Source organism: Vigna unguiculata, chromosome 11, assembly GCF_037176805.1.
Source record: "Vigna unguiculata cultivar grain cowpea cultivar isolate G323 ecotype 2 chromosome 11, ASM3717680v1, whole genome shotgun sequence".
Lineage (NCBI taxonomy): Eukaryota > Viridiplantae > Streptophyta > Magnoliopsida > Fabales > Fabaceae > Vigna > Vigna unguiculata.
The window spans coordinates 4,114,451-4,126,644 of record NC_140802.1 but is presented as its reverse complement, the minus strand read 5'-3'; the positions used below and the strand labels follow the sequence as shown (position 1 = coordinate 4,126,644).

General features: G+C 34.2%; 1 pseudogene across 1 annotated transcript; it reads right to left on the bottom strand.

The window, feature by feature from the left end:
- Positions 1 to 2,026: 2,026 nt before the first annotated feature.
- On the bottom strand, positions 2,027 to 11,492 carry LOC114168662 (protein ZINC INDUCED FACILITATOR 1-like; annotated as a pseudogene). The gene is made up of 13 exons (XR_014986664.1): positions 11,460 to 11,492; positions 10,782 to 10,840; positions 10,586 to 10,690; positions 10,401 to 10,503; positions 10,249 to 10,302; positions 10,106 to 10,168; positions 9,909 to 9,958; positions 9,727 to 9,802; positions 9,209 to 9,510; positions 9,026 to 9,070; positions 8,848 to 8,936; positions 8,292 to 8,335; positions 2,027 to 2,561 (listed from the first exon to the last, which is right to left on the bottom strand). The product of XR_014986664.1 is annotated as a protein ZINC INDUCED FACILITATOR 1-like (transcript).
- Positions 11,493 to 12,194: the final 702 nt, after the last annotated feature.

Genomic DNA, 12,194 nt, shown 5'->3' with positions numbered 1-12,194 from the left:
GTTGGCCTAAACCAAAGGTCGAGTTGACTTAGCCCGAGTTGAGGTTTGAGCCAAGTTAACACAAGTCGAAGGTCAAGCCAAGTTGTCTGAGCTGAAGTTTTGGTTTTCATACTTATTATTACTTATATGTCCAATAATATATTTAAAAAATAATATTTTTTCATGTTGTTTAAAAAAACCCCATGAGATCGTCCTAATCCATGGGACTTTTTTTTGGACATTTTAGCCCTGTGAGCTTTTTCAATGGAAGGCTTTTTTTTCTCTTTTTAGCCCCAAGATCAAGGCCAAGCCTCATGGGCTAGACCAAATTAACAAGTCTAACTATTATATAAAGGTTTAATTTGTAATTTGGTTGTTTTACTAAGTTTTTGATTCATTTTGATCTTTATATTTGTTTTTTACTCAATCAAGTGCCTAATTTTATAAAAGGACTCAATTGAGTTTCTAATTTTTCTTTAAAAGGACTTTGTTAAAAAGTGTCACATGTCACAATTTGTGTCATTTTTTCTTTGAAGATATTACGTGTCAAATCAAATGGGTTCCGAGATAGAAAATGATCTTTAATTTAACATGTGATTAACTAGATTTTGACATATTACATTTTCACAAAATATTAAAACTAATTTAATAGAAATTTTCACATTAAGTCTTTTTATAAAAATAGGAATCCATTTTAATAAAAAATAAATAAGAATAAATTATTAATTAAACTTTATATAAACAAAAGAATTATCGAAGGCGTGAAAAAAAGTGTTCACAACTTTTGGACTTACGACACTAAAATATCCAAGATGCAATTCGAAATATTAGGTAAATCAGTTGGAACCAATTTTCGGATATTGTCCGAGACCGGAAAGTTTTGTAAAGAAAAAATCATTTTTCAATAATTACCCTCCTAATTAAGTAAGTATGAATAACTTTAAAGTAAGTTTTTCTTGATGCAACATTAGGAACATCAGCCAACTGGGATATGCTATTATCGCAGCACCTTTTATCATTTCAAAAATTAATTTCCCAATAATTTCAAACTGTATAATGAAGACACAATCATACCATTCAATAATGTTAGACCAAACCAACAAAGATTTATAAAAAGACAAGCTTATTATTATTTTTTTCTTTAAGAATATGTGTATCTCAACAACACAACCCAAGGCCTATGAGCGTGAGAAAATTTCCATGTAACTTAAAACACGAAGGCTTTTGAAATAATAATATGATTTCTTTTTCCAAATTTAAAATATTATATATACATAAATGAATTTATTTTATATAAAAAATTTCATTGATGCACTAACTTTTATTCTACACACACGATAAAAGAAAAGCAAAATGTTTTAACAACATAGCAAACCAATTACCTAAAGGGTGTGTTCTTTTGTGGGTGATGATTTAAAGGAGAGGGACAAGAAGAGGATTGATTTGGGTTGATTAGAAGGTGATATTTATGTTGTTCTTTTTTATAGATTTGGGGGTGATAGTGGAGTGGATTTGAGAGTAATTTTTGTGAAAGATTGTGAAAGATTTGAATGTTGTGACTAAAAAAATTAAATTTAATAGCTGAAAATGTAGAATGACCTAATTGTCCTTGGTGTTAAAAAAGTATAATAAAATGATATTTAAATAAGTTGTAATTAGTTTCTCATATATTATTATCATAAATAAAAATATTATAAATATTTATTAATTGAAAAAATGCATGGCTGATTGGCACACAAAAATGGAATAGATTCCACACAAAAAAAACGGATCTAGTTAAATATGGAATGGAATAGATTCCAAACAAAACAGATCTGGTTAAATAAGGCTTGAGAGAGGGTTGGAATCGGATTCAACAAAAACTTAATAGGTTCCATTTACTATGCTTATCTTCATTTCAATCTCAAAAGCCAGCATGATTATTTATTTGGAATAAAATAAAACAAGGGTAATTATGTAAAATTACGTAAATCACTCTCTAATATCTGCATATCAGAAGGATGGAATAAAATCATTGATCTCTTAAAGCAACACAATGTTTCGTTTTCCAATCTTTAAAAAAGAACATAAATATTCGAAGAATTCATCGCCCCCTATCATCCGTCTACAATATTCACCCACATAAGAACACTGTGTAAGAGAATATACACTTACCACTGTGCCAACCAAAGAAAAGATACATTCACCACCTCCACAAATAATAACAACATAACCAAACAATAATGTTGTATAACATAGTATACACTCACAAGTTTGATCAAACTCACCCTAAAGATTTCTCATCAATTTTACACATTTTTTTATCTGATTTTGTTTTTCTGTATGCCTTTTTCCATTGAATAGGTGTCATCAAATCAAATTCATAATCATTAGTCCAAATTATGACAAACTTGATGCACCTCGTTACCATCACTTCCCTCAAGAGAGAACAACAACTAAGAGAAAGTTCTTCTGCAACTTTGATTGGTATCAGTTTAACTGATTTGTGTGTGTTTTCTTTTTTTCAACAAGGAATGGTTTGAACATCATTAGTAATCTAAGTGCTTTAACCATGTTCAGGACAAAGAACACCATATGTGTCCCTGCAAATAAATGTACAACATCAAGTTCCTAGTAATATAATGCAACTGGTAATGTTCTTAATTGTCACAATATCACAATATATGAACACATACTCCAATCCAATACTCAAGAGTGTATTTTAGAATGACTTGCTTTTATTATGCATCCCCCTTTTCTTAAATAGGCACTATAGAATATATTTACATTAATATTCAATAAAGGGGGAGGGATTATAGGAGATTTCCTATTTACATGGAGTAATTGAGAATCCCTAACAACTATATATTAAAAGTATAAAATAATCTATTAAAGACAGAATAAATTATATTTATACACACTAACATCCCCCCTCAAATTGATGCTGGTAAATCAACCAGCAACAATTTGCCAACAAAAAATTGATGGCGTTGTCGAGTCATAGCTTTGGTAAAGATATATGCAACTTGAATATCAGTAGAGATGTAAGGAAGATAGATGAAATTGGTGGTCAAGGCCTCTCGAATATGGTGACAATCCACTTCAATATGCTTGGTACGTTCATGAAACACTAGATTTGCAGCAATCTGAATAGCACTTGTATTGTCTGCATGAAGAGGTGTAGATGTAGGTTGGGAAAACCCAAGCTGGTCCAAAAGACTATGTAACCACACAACTTCAGCACAAGCAGCTGACATTGAACGATATTCAGCCTCAGTAGAAGATTTAGAAACCCGATCTTGCTTCTTACATTTCCAAGAAATTAAGACATCACCAAGAAACATACACCAACCGGTAGTAGACCTACGAGTATCCGAACATATTGCCCAATCAACATCACTATATGCCATAAGTTGTAAAGCACAAGCAGCTGACATTGAACGATATTCAGCCTCAGTAGAAGATTTAGAAACCCGATCTTGCTTCTTACATTTCCAAGAAATTAAGGCATCACCAAGAAACATACACCAACCGGTAGTAGACCTACGAGTATCTGAACATATTGCCCAATCAACATCACTATATGCCATAAGTTGTAAAGATGAGGCTTTGGGAAAGAATAACCCACGTGTAGATGAACCTTTAAGATATCTAATAATACGATGAACCGCAACAAAATGAAGATGACGAGGAGAAGACATAAATTGGCTAACTTGGTGAACAGCATACGAAATGTCAAGTCTAGTAGTGATGACATAAATAAGACTGCCTACCAAATGCCGATGGAAAATGGGATTAGGCAAGAGATCGCCTTCATCTTTCATGTACTTGACATTTACTTCCATAGGAGTATCAACTGATGTAGTTCCAGCTAAACCCGCCAATTTGATTAAATCTTGAATATACTTTTGTTGGTTTAAAAAGATGCCATTGGATCGATGATGAACCTCCAATCCCAAAAAATATGTGAGTTGTCCAAGATCTTTCATGCAAAATGTTGCATGGAGCTTAGTTTGCAACTTAGTAATTAACTCATGATCAGTTCTCGTAATAATGAGATCATCCACATAAACCAACAGGAGAACGATACCGGCGGTAAACTTGTGAAAGAAGAGAGAATAGTCATATTGACTCTGCGTAAAGGATAACTTAAGCAGAGTAGTACGAAACTTCTCAAACCAAGACCGAGGAGCTTGTTTAAGCCCATACAAGGAACATCGAAGTTTACAAACATCAGAAGAGGAAGAAGGAAGCATACAGAGGAAAGTTTCATGTATATTTCTTCTTTGAGATCACCATGAAGAAAAGCATTCTTCACATCCATTTGATGCAATGGCCAAGATTGAGAAGCAGCAATAGCAAGGATAGTCCGAATTGTAGTCATCTTAGCAACAAGAGCAAATGTCTCCTCATAATCAATCCCATACTCTTGTCTATTACCAAGAGCAACTAGTCGAGCTTTATAACGATCTAATGAGCCATCAGATCGAAGTTTGATAGAGAACACCCATTTACTTCCAATAGGTTTTACCGTGGGAGGACAAGACACAATATCCCATGTGTGATTTTCTTGAAGTGCTTGTAGTTCTTCTTGCATTGCCTTTTTCCAACAGTCATGTTCCATAGCCTGGGTATAACTAGAAGGAATAGAAATAGACGACAATGTAGTGGATAAAGAAATAGGTGTAAAGAAGCCATACCAATCAGGAGGTTTTGATGATCGAGTGGACCGACGGAGAGGTAGAACATCTGTGATAGGATCAAGTGTTGACGGAGGGACATAATCAAGTGTCGGAGCAGAATCAGGAAGAGAACCAGAAGGAAGACGACGTCTTGTATACACCAAACCAAGCTTGAACCGTTCCACGGTGTGAGAAGAGTCTAAAAAATGTGGCATAAAGGAAAAAGTTGAAGATGATGGTGCAACATAGGAGGGTAAGAAAATCTGATTTTCAAAGAACACCACATTCCTAGAAACTCTAATGCGACGAAGCTACGGATCATAGCAAACATAACCTTTTTTAATAATAGCATAACCTAGAAAAGCACACTTAACAAATTGATTAGTGAGTTTGTGACGTTCATGAGGAGCAAGATGTACAAAACAAACACAACCAAAAGTACGGAGATTAAAGTAAGAAGGAGAATACCCAAACTTATAAAAAGGAGAAACATTATGGAGAGTAGGAAAAGGTAACCAATTTATTACATGAACAGTAGTGGAGAGAGCTTCACACCAAAAACGAAGAGGAACATATGATTCTAGCAAAAGAGTGCGAACAACATTAAGAAGATGACGGTTCTTTCTTTCAGCAACACCATTTTGTTGTGGTGTGGAAGGACAAGAACGTTGAAATAGAATTCCCTCATTTTGAAGAAAAATTTGAAATGCGTTAGACATATATTCACCTCTAGAATCTGATCTTAAAAGCAGAGAATTGAGTCTTAAGGAAAGAAACAAAACGTTGAAAAACAGAAAAAACTTCTGCTTTAGACTGAAGAAAATATACCCAAGTAAATCAATTGCAGTCATCTATGAACGTGACAAAATACTTATATCCTGCATGAGATACAATAGGAGAAATCCCCTAAACATCACTATGAATAATGTCAAAATAATGATTTGCCTAAGATGCATTATGAGGAAATGGTAAAGTTTTACTTTTACCAAGTTTGTAGGTAGTACAATTAAAAGAAACAGGGGAGCTTTTATTGCCCAAAGAACCAAATTTAAACAAGGTACTAAGTACATGAGAATTTGGATGGCCTAAACGATTATGCCACATTTTATTTAGTTGTTTATCATTAACACAAACTAGAGAAAAAACAGGACAATATGTGGAAGGCAAGATGCATGGCGGAAAGAGTTGTCCTATTTTAGGTCCCTTCAGAATGATCTTCCCTAACACTTGATCTTGCACAACACAACCAAAACGAGAAAATTGAACATTATAATCATGATCAACTAATTGGCCAACAGATATGAGATTTGTGGAAAGATTAGGAGACACAAAGACATTAGGCAAAGAAGAAGAAATATCACCAATAGCACTAATAGGTTAGGAGGTTCCATCAGCTATGTAAATTTGTTGATTGCCATCATAAGGTTTCACATTGGATAGGGACACAACAGAATTTGTCATATGGTTAGACGCTCCAGAATCAAGATACCAAGGTTGAGAAGAAACGAGAGTATTACCTAAAAGACCAAGGGCAAAAAAGGCTGACACAATCATTTGTTGTACATTTTCTAGAGTAAGAGTGTTGGCAGGAGGTGTAGGAACAGAAGCTGGAGCAGGCAAAGCAGCAGAACTCGAAGCACCAACAAAAACATGATAAGTAGTGCCTTATTTCTTTGCAGGGCGAATAGGACAAGCGGAGATAATATGCTCCCTTTGTTTGCAATAGTTACAAAATTTTTGTGAACAATCCTTTACAAGATGAATAAATCCCTTACAACTATAGCATTGGACAAAACGCATATCTCTGGGCTTATTCTTTCCTTGGGCAGCATAGGCCATACTAACCGGAGCAGTAGAATTCATATTTTGTTCCATAACTATATGCGTTTTGATTCGTTGTTCTTCTCGGAGAAGCTCACTCAAGCAAGCATCCAACATACGCATAGAGTCACGATTCATCGGATTGGATCTTGTAGCGTCAAAATCATATCGTTGCTTCATCGAAAACTGATCTCGCTTACTAGTCTCGTGCACCGTTTGGACAGCTGATAAGGCTTCACCAGAAATACCCACATAAATAATATTTGAGTATTCAACCCAAAGATTTTGAAAACTAGAATAATATTCCTCAATCGATAGACTTCCTTGTGTGAAAGTATACTTCAATTGAAACCTTCGAGCTACATTGGCTTGATGATCAACCTTTTTCAAATAATCCCACATATCCTTAGCGGTGTTGTAAGGTCGAAGATTCAAGATAAAATGAGGCTCAACAGAGCTAAGAATCCAGGTCATGATTTGGGCATCTTTCGTTTCCCACTTCGCCAAATCTGTTTCAACCGTCGAAGCAGGAATTTTGCCATCAATATGACACCATAATTATTTGCCTTTGACAAAGAGCTTAAATTGGAACTCCCAAGCAGCATAATTTTTTCCATTAAATCGAACCAGAAAAGTGTCGACTTTATCCGAGGCCATGATGAACAAGGACACAGAGAATGGGTTTTCAAAAACAAAACCAGAGAAGACAGGGGCGCGACGAACTCAAACCAGAGCGAATCGAACAATGTGAGCGAGCAACCAGGATAAATCGAACAACGTGAGCGAGCAACCAGAACAAATCGAACAACGTGAGCGAGCAACCAGAACAAATCGAACAACGTGAGCGAGCAACCAGAACAAATCGAACAGCGTGAGCTAGCAATAGCAAGGACGAACCATGAATCAAAGCGAACAAGGCAATCAGAGTGATACGAGAGTCAAAGTCGCGAACAAGAACAGATTCACGAACCACCACCGCTTGCGAATCGAAACGATCAAGAAGCGAACAAGAACCGATTCACGAACCACCATCGCTCGTGAACCGAAACGACCAAGAAGCGAATAGGTTGAAGAACTTCCACCAATTGTGAACGTCAATCACAAGTTCGAAACCAGCGATTGCGAACAACGTGACGAAGATGGATTCCAAACAGCGTGACGAAGATGGAGGCAGCAAAATTCGATAATAGCGTATCGAAGAAGAAGATCAGGATGGCAGCGGAGCTCGGTAACAGGTCGAAGAAAAAGTTGGATGGAGAACAAGAGTGACCCACGGTTCAGAGTTGTAGCTCTGATACCATGTCACAATATCACGGTATATGAACACATACTCCAATCCAATACTCAAGAGTGTATTTTAGAATGACTTGCTTTTATTCTACAGCTCCCTTTTCTTAAATAGGCACTATAGAATATATTTACATTAATATTCAATAAAGGGAGAGGGATTATAGGAGATTTTCTATTTACATAGAGTAATTGAGAATCCCTAACAATTATGTATTAAAAGTATAGAATAATCTATTAAAGACAGAATAAATTATATTTATACACACTAAATTATTAACTATATTGACATCATATACCTTGTAGCTATAAAATACTTTCTACTCAAACAGAGCTAAAGCTTAGATAAAGAAATCACATTTGATTTGGTCCAAAATTTGCATTTTGCATTGTTCTTTAACACCATTAAATTAATAGAAATGTAATATTTGACCTAGCACGCGGATTAAAAGTAACATATTTTATGTGAAAAGAAAAACTTTTGACATTTGAAGTTAGACATTGAACAAAAACCAGAACAAATAAGTTAGCCAATCATCAAACCTGGGAGGAATGAAGCATCCATCCGCTTCTTGGACCAAGTTAATCTGCATTTACCATTATCATATCAGAAAATTGGAGATAGAAAGTATATGGATAAAAAAACAAAACTCTGCTAATGAAATAATATTCAACTGTTGAAGTGTCTAAGTGGATTTGGGGTAAGTTTGGACAAACTTCTCTATAAAGACTTCTAAAAGAGAAAAATAAGAAGAAAAAATGCAATGAGTTTCTTTTTAAGCTAATTTGGGAGGAATGAAGCATCCATCCATCTGCCTTTTGACTAACTTAATCTGCATTAACCATACTGACATATAATAAATTGGAGATAATTTATGCTTGTAGTCAACTATAATGGCTAGATTTTGTGGTTTGGTTCTCTCAAGATCAAAACCTCTCAATTAAAATTAAGTAAGAAGAGAGTGGTGATGCTAGCATTGAAGTGTCTGTTCAGAACTGGTCAAAGTGCTAGTGCACAACCAACCCACAAAGGCTAGCTTTTTTGGTATGGTTCTCTCAAGGTTTTTATCATACACCTTTCAATCATAGTAAAACTTACACTGTACCACCTCCAGCAGGGCCAATAGCATTGAATAGAGACATGCCTGTCATAGCAATTCCATTAGCTGCACCTCTTTGGTGTTGTTCCTGTTTTCCAAATCAACATGTTATACCATAAGAAACTACTCTCCACAATTTTATAGAATCAGAGGACAAAGAGCTATCCAAAGACTTACCACTGCTCGGTTTTCTAGAAGGATCAAACCGGTTGTGATGGTGACCTAAAGCCGACAAAAAGAGTACAAACAGTCAAATTTGTAGCATACAGAAACTTTTCTGAATCATGTAAACTGATATCCTGGGGTCTGGCATATTCAGTCCTCAAAATCACTAATAAATGATTACAGAGGTGCACTTACAGACAGAATATTCCTTAGGATTGAAAAAATACTTAGCACTATGTATAGTGCTAAGCCTGACAACAATGCTATGAAGGGGTAGCTTTGCAGAAGAGGTATGGTTAATATCTGCATATGGAAGCAAAGTAACAGTACATATTTCAAATAACAAAAAATGAAATGTTGAAATGAGATTATTGCCAATTAAGGAATAGGTTTTCGTTCTTTTGGATACTTTCATTCCCACCACCACTGCTTCCATTTTCTAAAGCTTTGGCATCATCTATGGATTCATCACTACCATTGTGGTTGTGAAGTGTTTCCTGCAGGTATTTTAACAACTATATTGTTTCTGTAGACGAACTAAAAGGGTATGAACAGCAAAGAAAAAGTGCAGATAAGCTGAGAAAAACATACAAGAAGGACTTTTCATGATAAAATGTCATCATTAGAATGTTAAAATAACATCTAGAATACATAATAGAGGATAAAAAAATCTTTACTGAATGAAAATATATGATAGATTGTAAGATACATACCGGAATCCAGATGCAGCCAATAGCTACTACAAATGCAAATGCTGATATTACAAAGCTGGGTAAGAAGTATGGAAACCTGCACAACAATTCATGTTTGGGAAAATGAAAATCAGCACATCATTAAATAATAAATGGGTAGAAAACAAAGGAGAGATGAAAATTGAATCCAAAATACTACTTACTTGTCCCAAAAGGAATCCTTTGGAAATATATGAGGGTACTTTTCTACTGGCTGCAATGAAAATTTTTCCGAAGTATTAGAAAATGGCATATGAATTATTTCAATCATCTCTGTTCCTCAATAGAATACAGAATTTGAGGTGTCAAAATAACTGTTACAATAACTAAACCTCGAGATGAAAAAGAACATAAATAGTACCTGAGACAAATAGCCTCCCAATGCTGGGCCAATAACTAAACCTACGCCCCAAGCTGCACTTACCTAAACCCAAATCATAAATTCAAATAGCTAGTGTGCAAAATCAGTTCTAAGAACTATGTAGAATAGCTGGTGGAGCTTACTGTTGAGAGTCCAAGAGCTTGGTGTTCTTCACGAAGAAGTTCAGTGGTATAGGCCTGTTGAACAAGTTAAATGTGCACAAATTCAAATACGATCCAAGTTCTTGTGGATGAAACATGAAATTGGTAACTGTTTGGAGTTAAAAATATGATACCTTCACTGGTCCAAGCAAACGATTTAAACATCCCAGAAGAAACCTCACGATAACAGCCATCCAAAAGCTTGTGCTAAGGGCAAATAGTGTGTTCAAAATGACGCTGAAATCAAGTAAGTAAGCATTGATGATTATTGGAAACTTCAAAGCAAAATATAAAGAAAGCATGCAATTGATATACCTACACTGAAATAATTGATATAATTATAGCAGGTTTTCGACCAATGCGATCAGCTATAGTTCCCCAAAATAAAGACGTGAAACATCTTCCAAGCATGTATACAGAACCCGCAACATTTTGTATCACGCACACATCACAAATAAATAGCTTACATGAATTGAAGACTTCAAAAAAATGAAATGCTAGAAGTAATCTTACCCACATAACCAGCATAAAAACTAATATCAGCTTCTGTTTTCGCAATATTAAAATCCCTTACCTGAAAATAAATTTTAAATCATTGAGGTCATGTGCACCAGCATAAAGTTAATCATCAATCAATTTTATTTCTTGAGTAACTCCTAACAAATAACAAACAGGAGGAAGAACAATAACGGATTAAAAATTGACCTTGGTGCATTTAACAGTTGCATTTACAGTCTTTAACAGTAAAATTATTGTTGAGAGGGAACAAAAATGTAGGGTACTTGCATACCGAAGAAAATCTTCTAATTAATTAATAAGTCAGAATTGCTTCTAAATTATGTAATGTTCTTGAGAGTTAAACTCATTCCATTTCTGTCTAAATTAATAAAATCTATTCAAGATAGCTGAAATGCACCTCTTTTCAACAACCGAGAAACACAACTAAGAATAGTTGTTTGAACAAAGATTAAAAAGAAAAATTATGTAACCAATTATTTATATTATATATAAAAATGCTGAAACAATGACTTATTACTGAATTTCTTTTTTTAGTTGCAATAATAAATATATAAGAACTTAAATTTAACTTCAAGCACTAAACAGATAAATATGTATTCAGACAACTTCCAACAATGTCGCAAAATCATAGTTTACAACGAGTGGAAATGTTTCGGTAAATCATTTAAACTCACCATGAAATGAAGGAATGGAAGGAGAGATGATAGTGGCAATAGAAAGTGACATCAGCAACTGATTCAGGATGACAAAAAATGACAACATTAAAACAAACACTGATTTTCATCCAAAACACTAAAATCAAAAGTCCCATAAATGGTATTCATATATTGAAACTCAAAATTACTACTTATGATGGTAAGGAATTACCTTAGAAAAATCTACTACAAATGCGTCAAATACGAATTAGAATTTTCTGCTGGATATTTTTTCTGCTGTTCTTTTACTGTATCTCTATAATATATTCGTTATAACTAATTTTGATATTTTAAAATATATTAAAAAATATTTAAAGTACCAATATATTTTAAATACTCAGCATAACACAGCACCACAAGAATTGGTAGAAAATCTAGACTCGTCAAATACAGACAGAAAACGACAACGGATAAATCCTCAAAACTCAAACAACTGAAAAGTCACTAAGATTTTTACCAGACAATTCAAGCTCAGTAATAATTGAAGAAGTTGAATATCTTCAATTAACCCATCTTCACAATAATTGTAATTTTTTAATTGAAAAAAAATATTGTATTACGCTTACGTGTCATTATTATGTAGTTTTACTGCTAAAAACTTATTTTTTACTGGTTGTTAACCTGTGCTCTGTTACCAGTACAATTTTTCATCCTGTAAAATAAGAAAAATTAATAGTTGAACACATTTTACACTCTTTTAACACGTTATGTTTC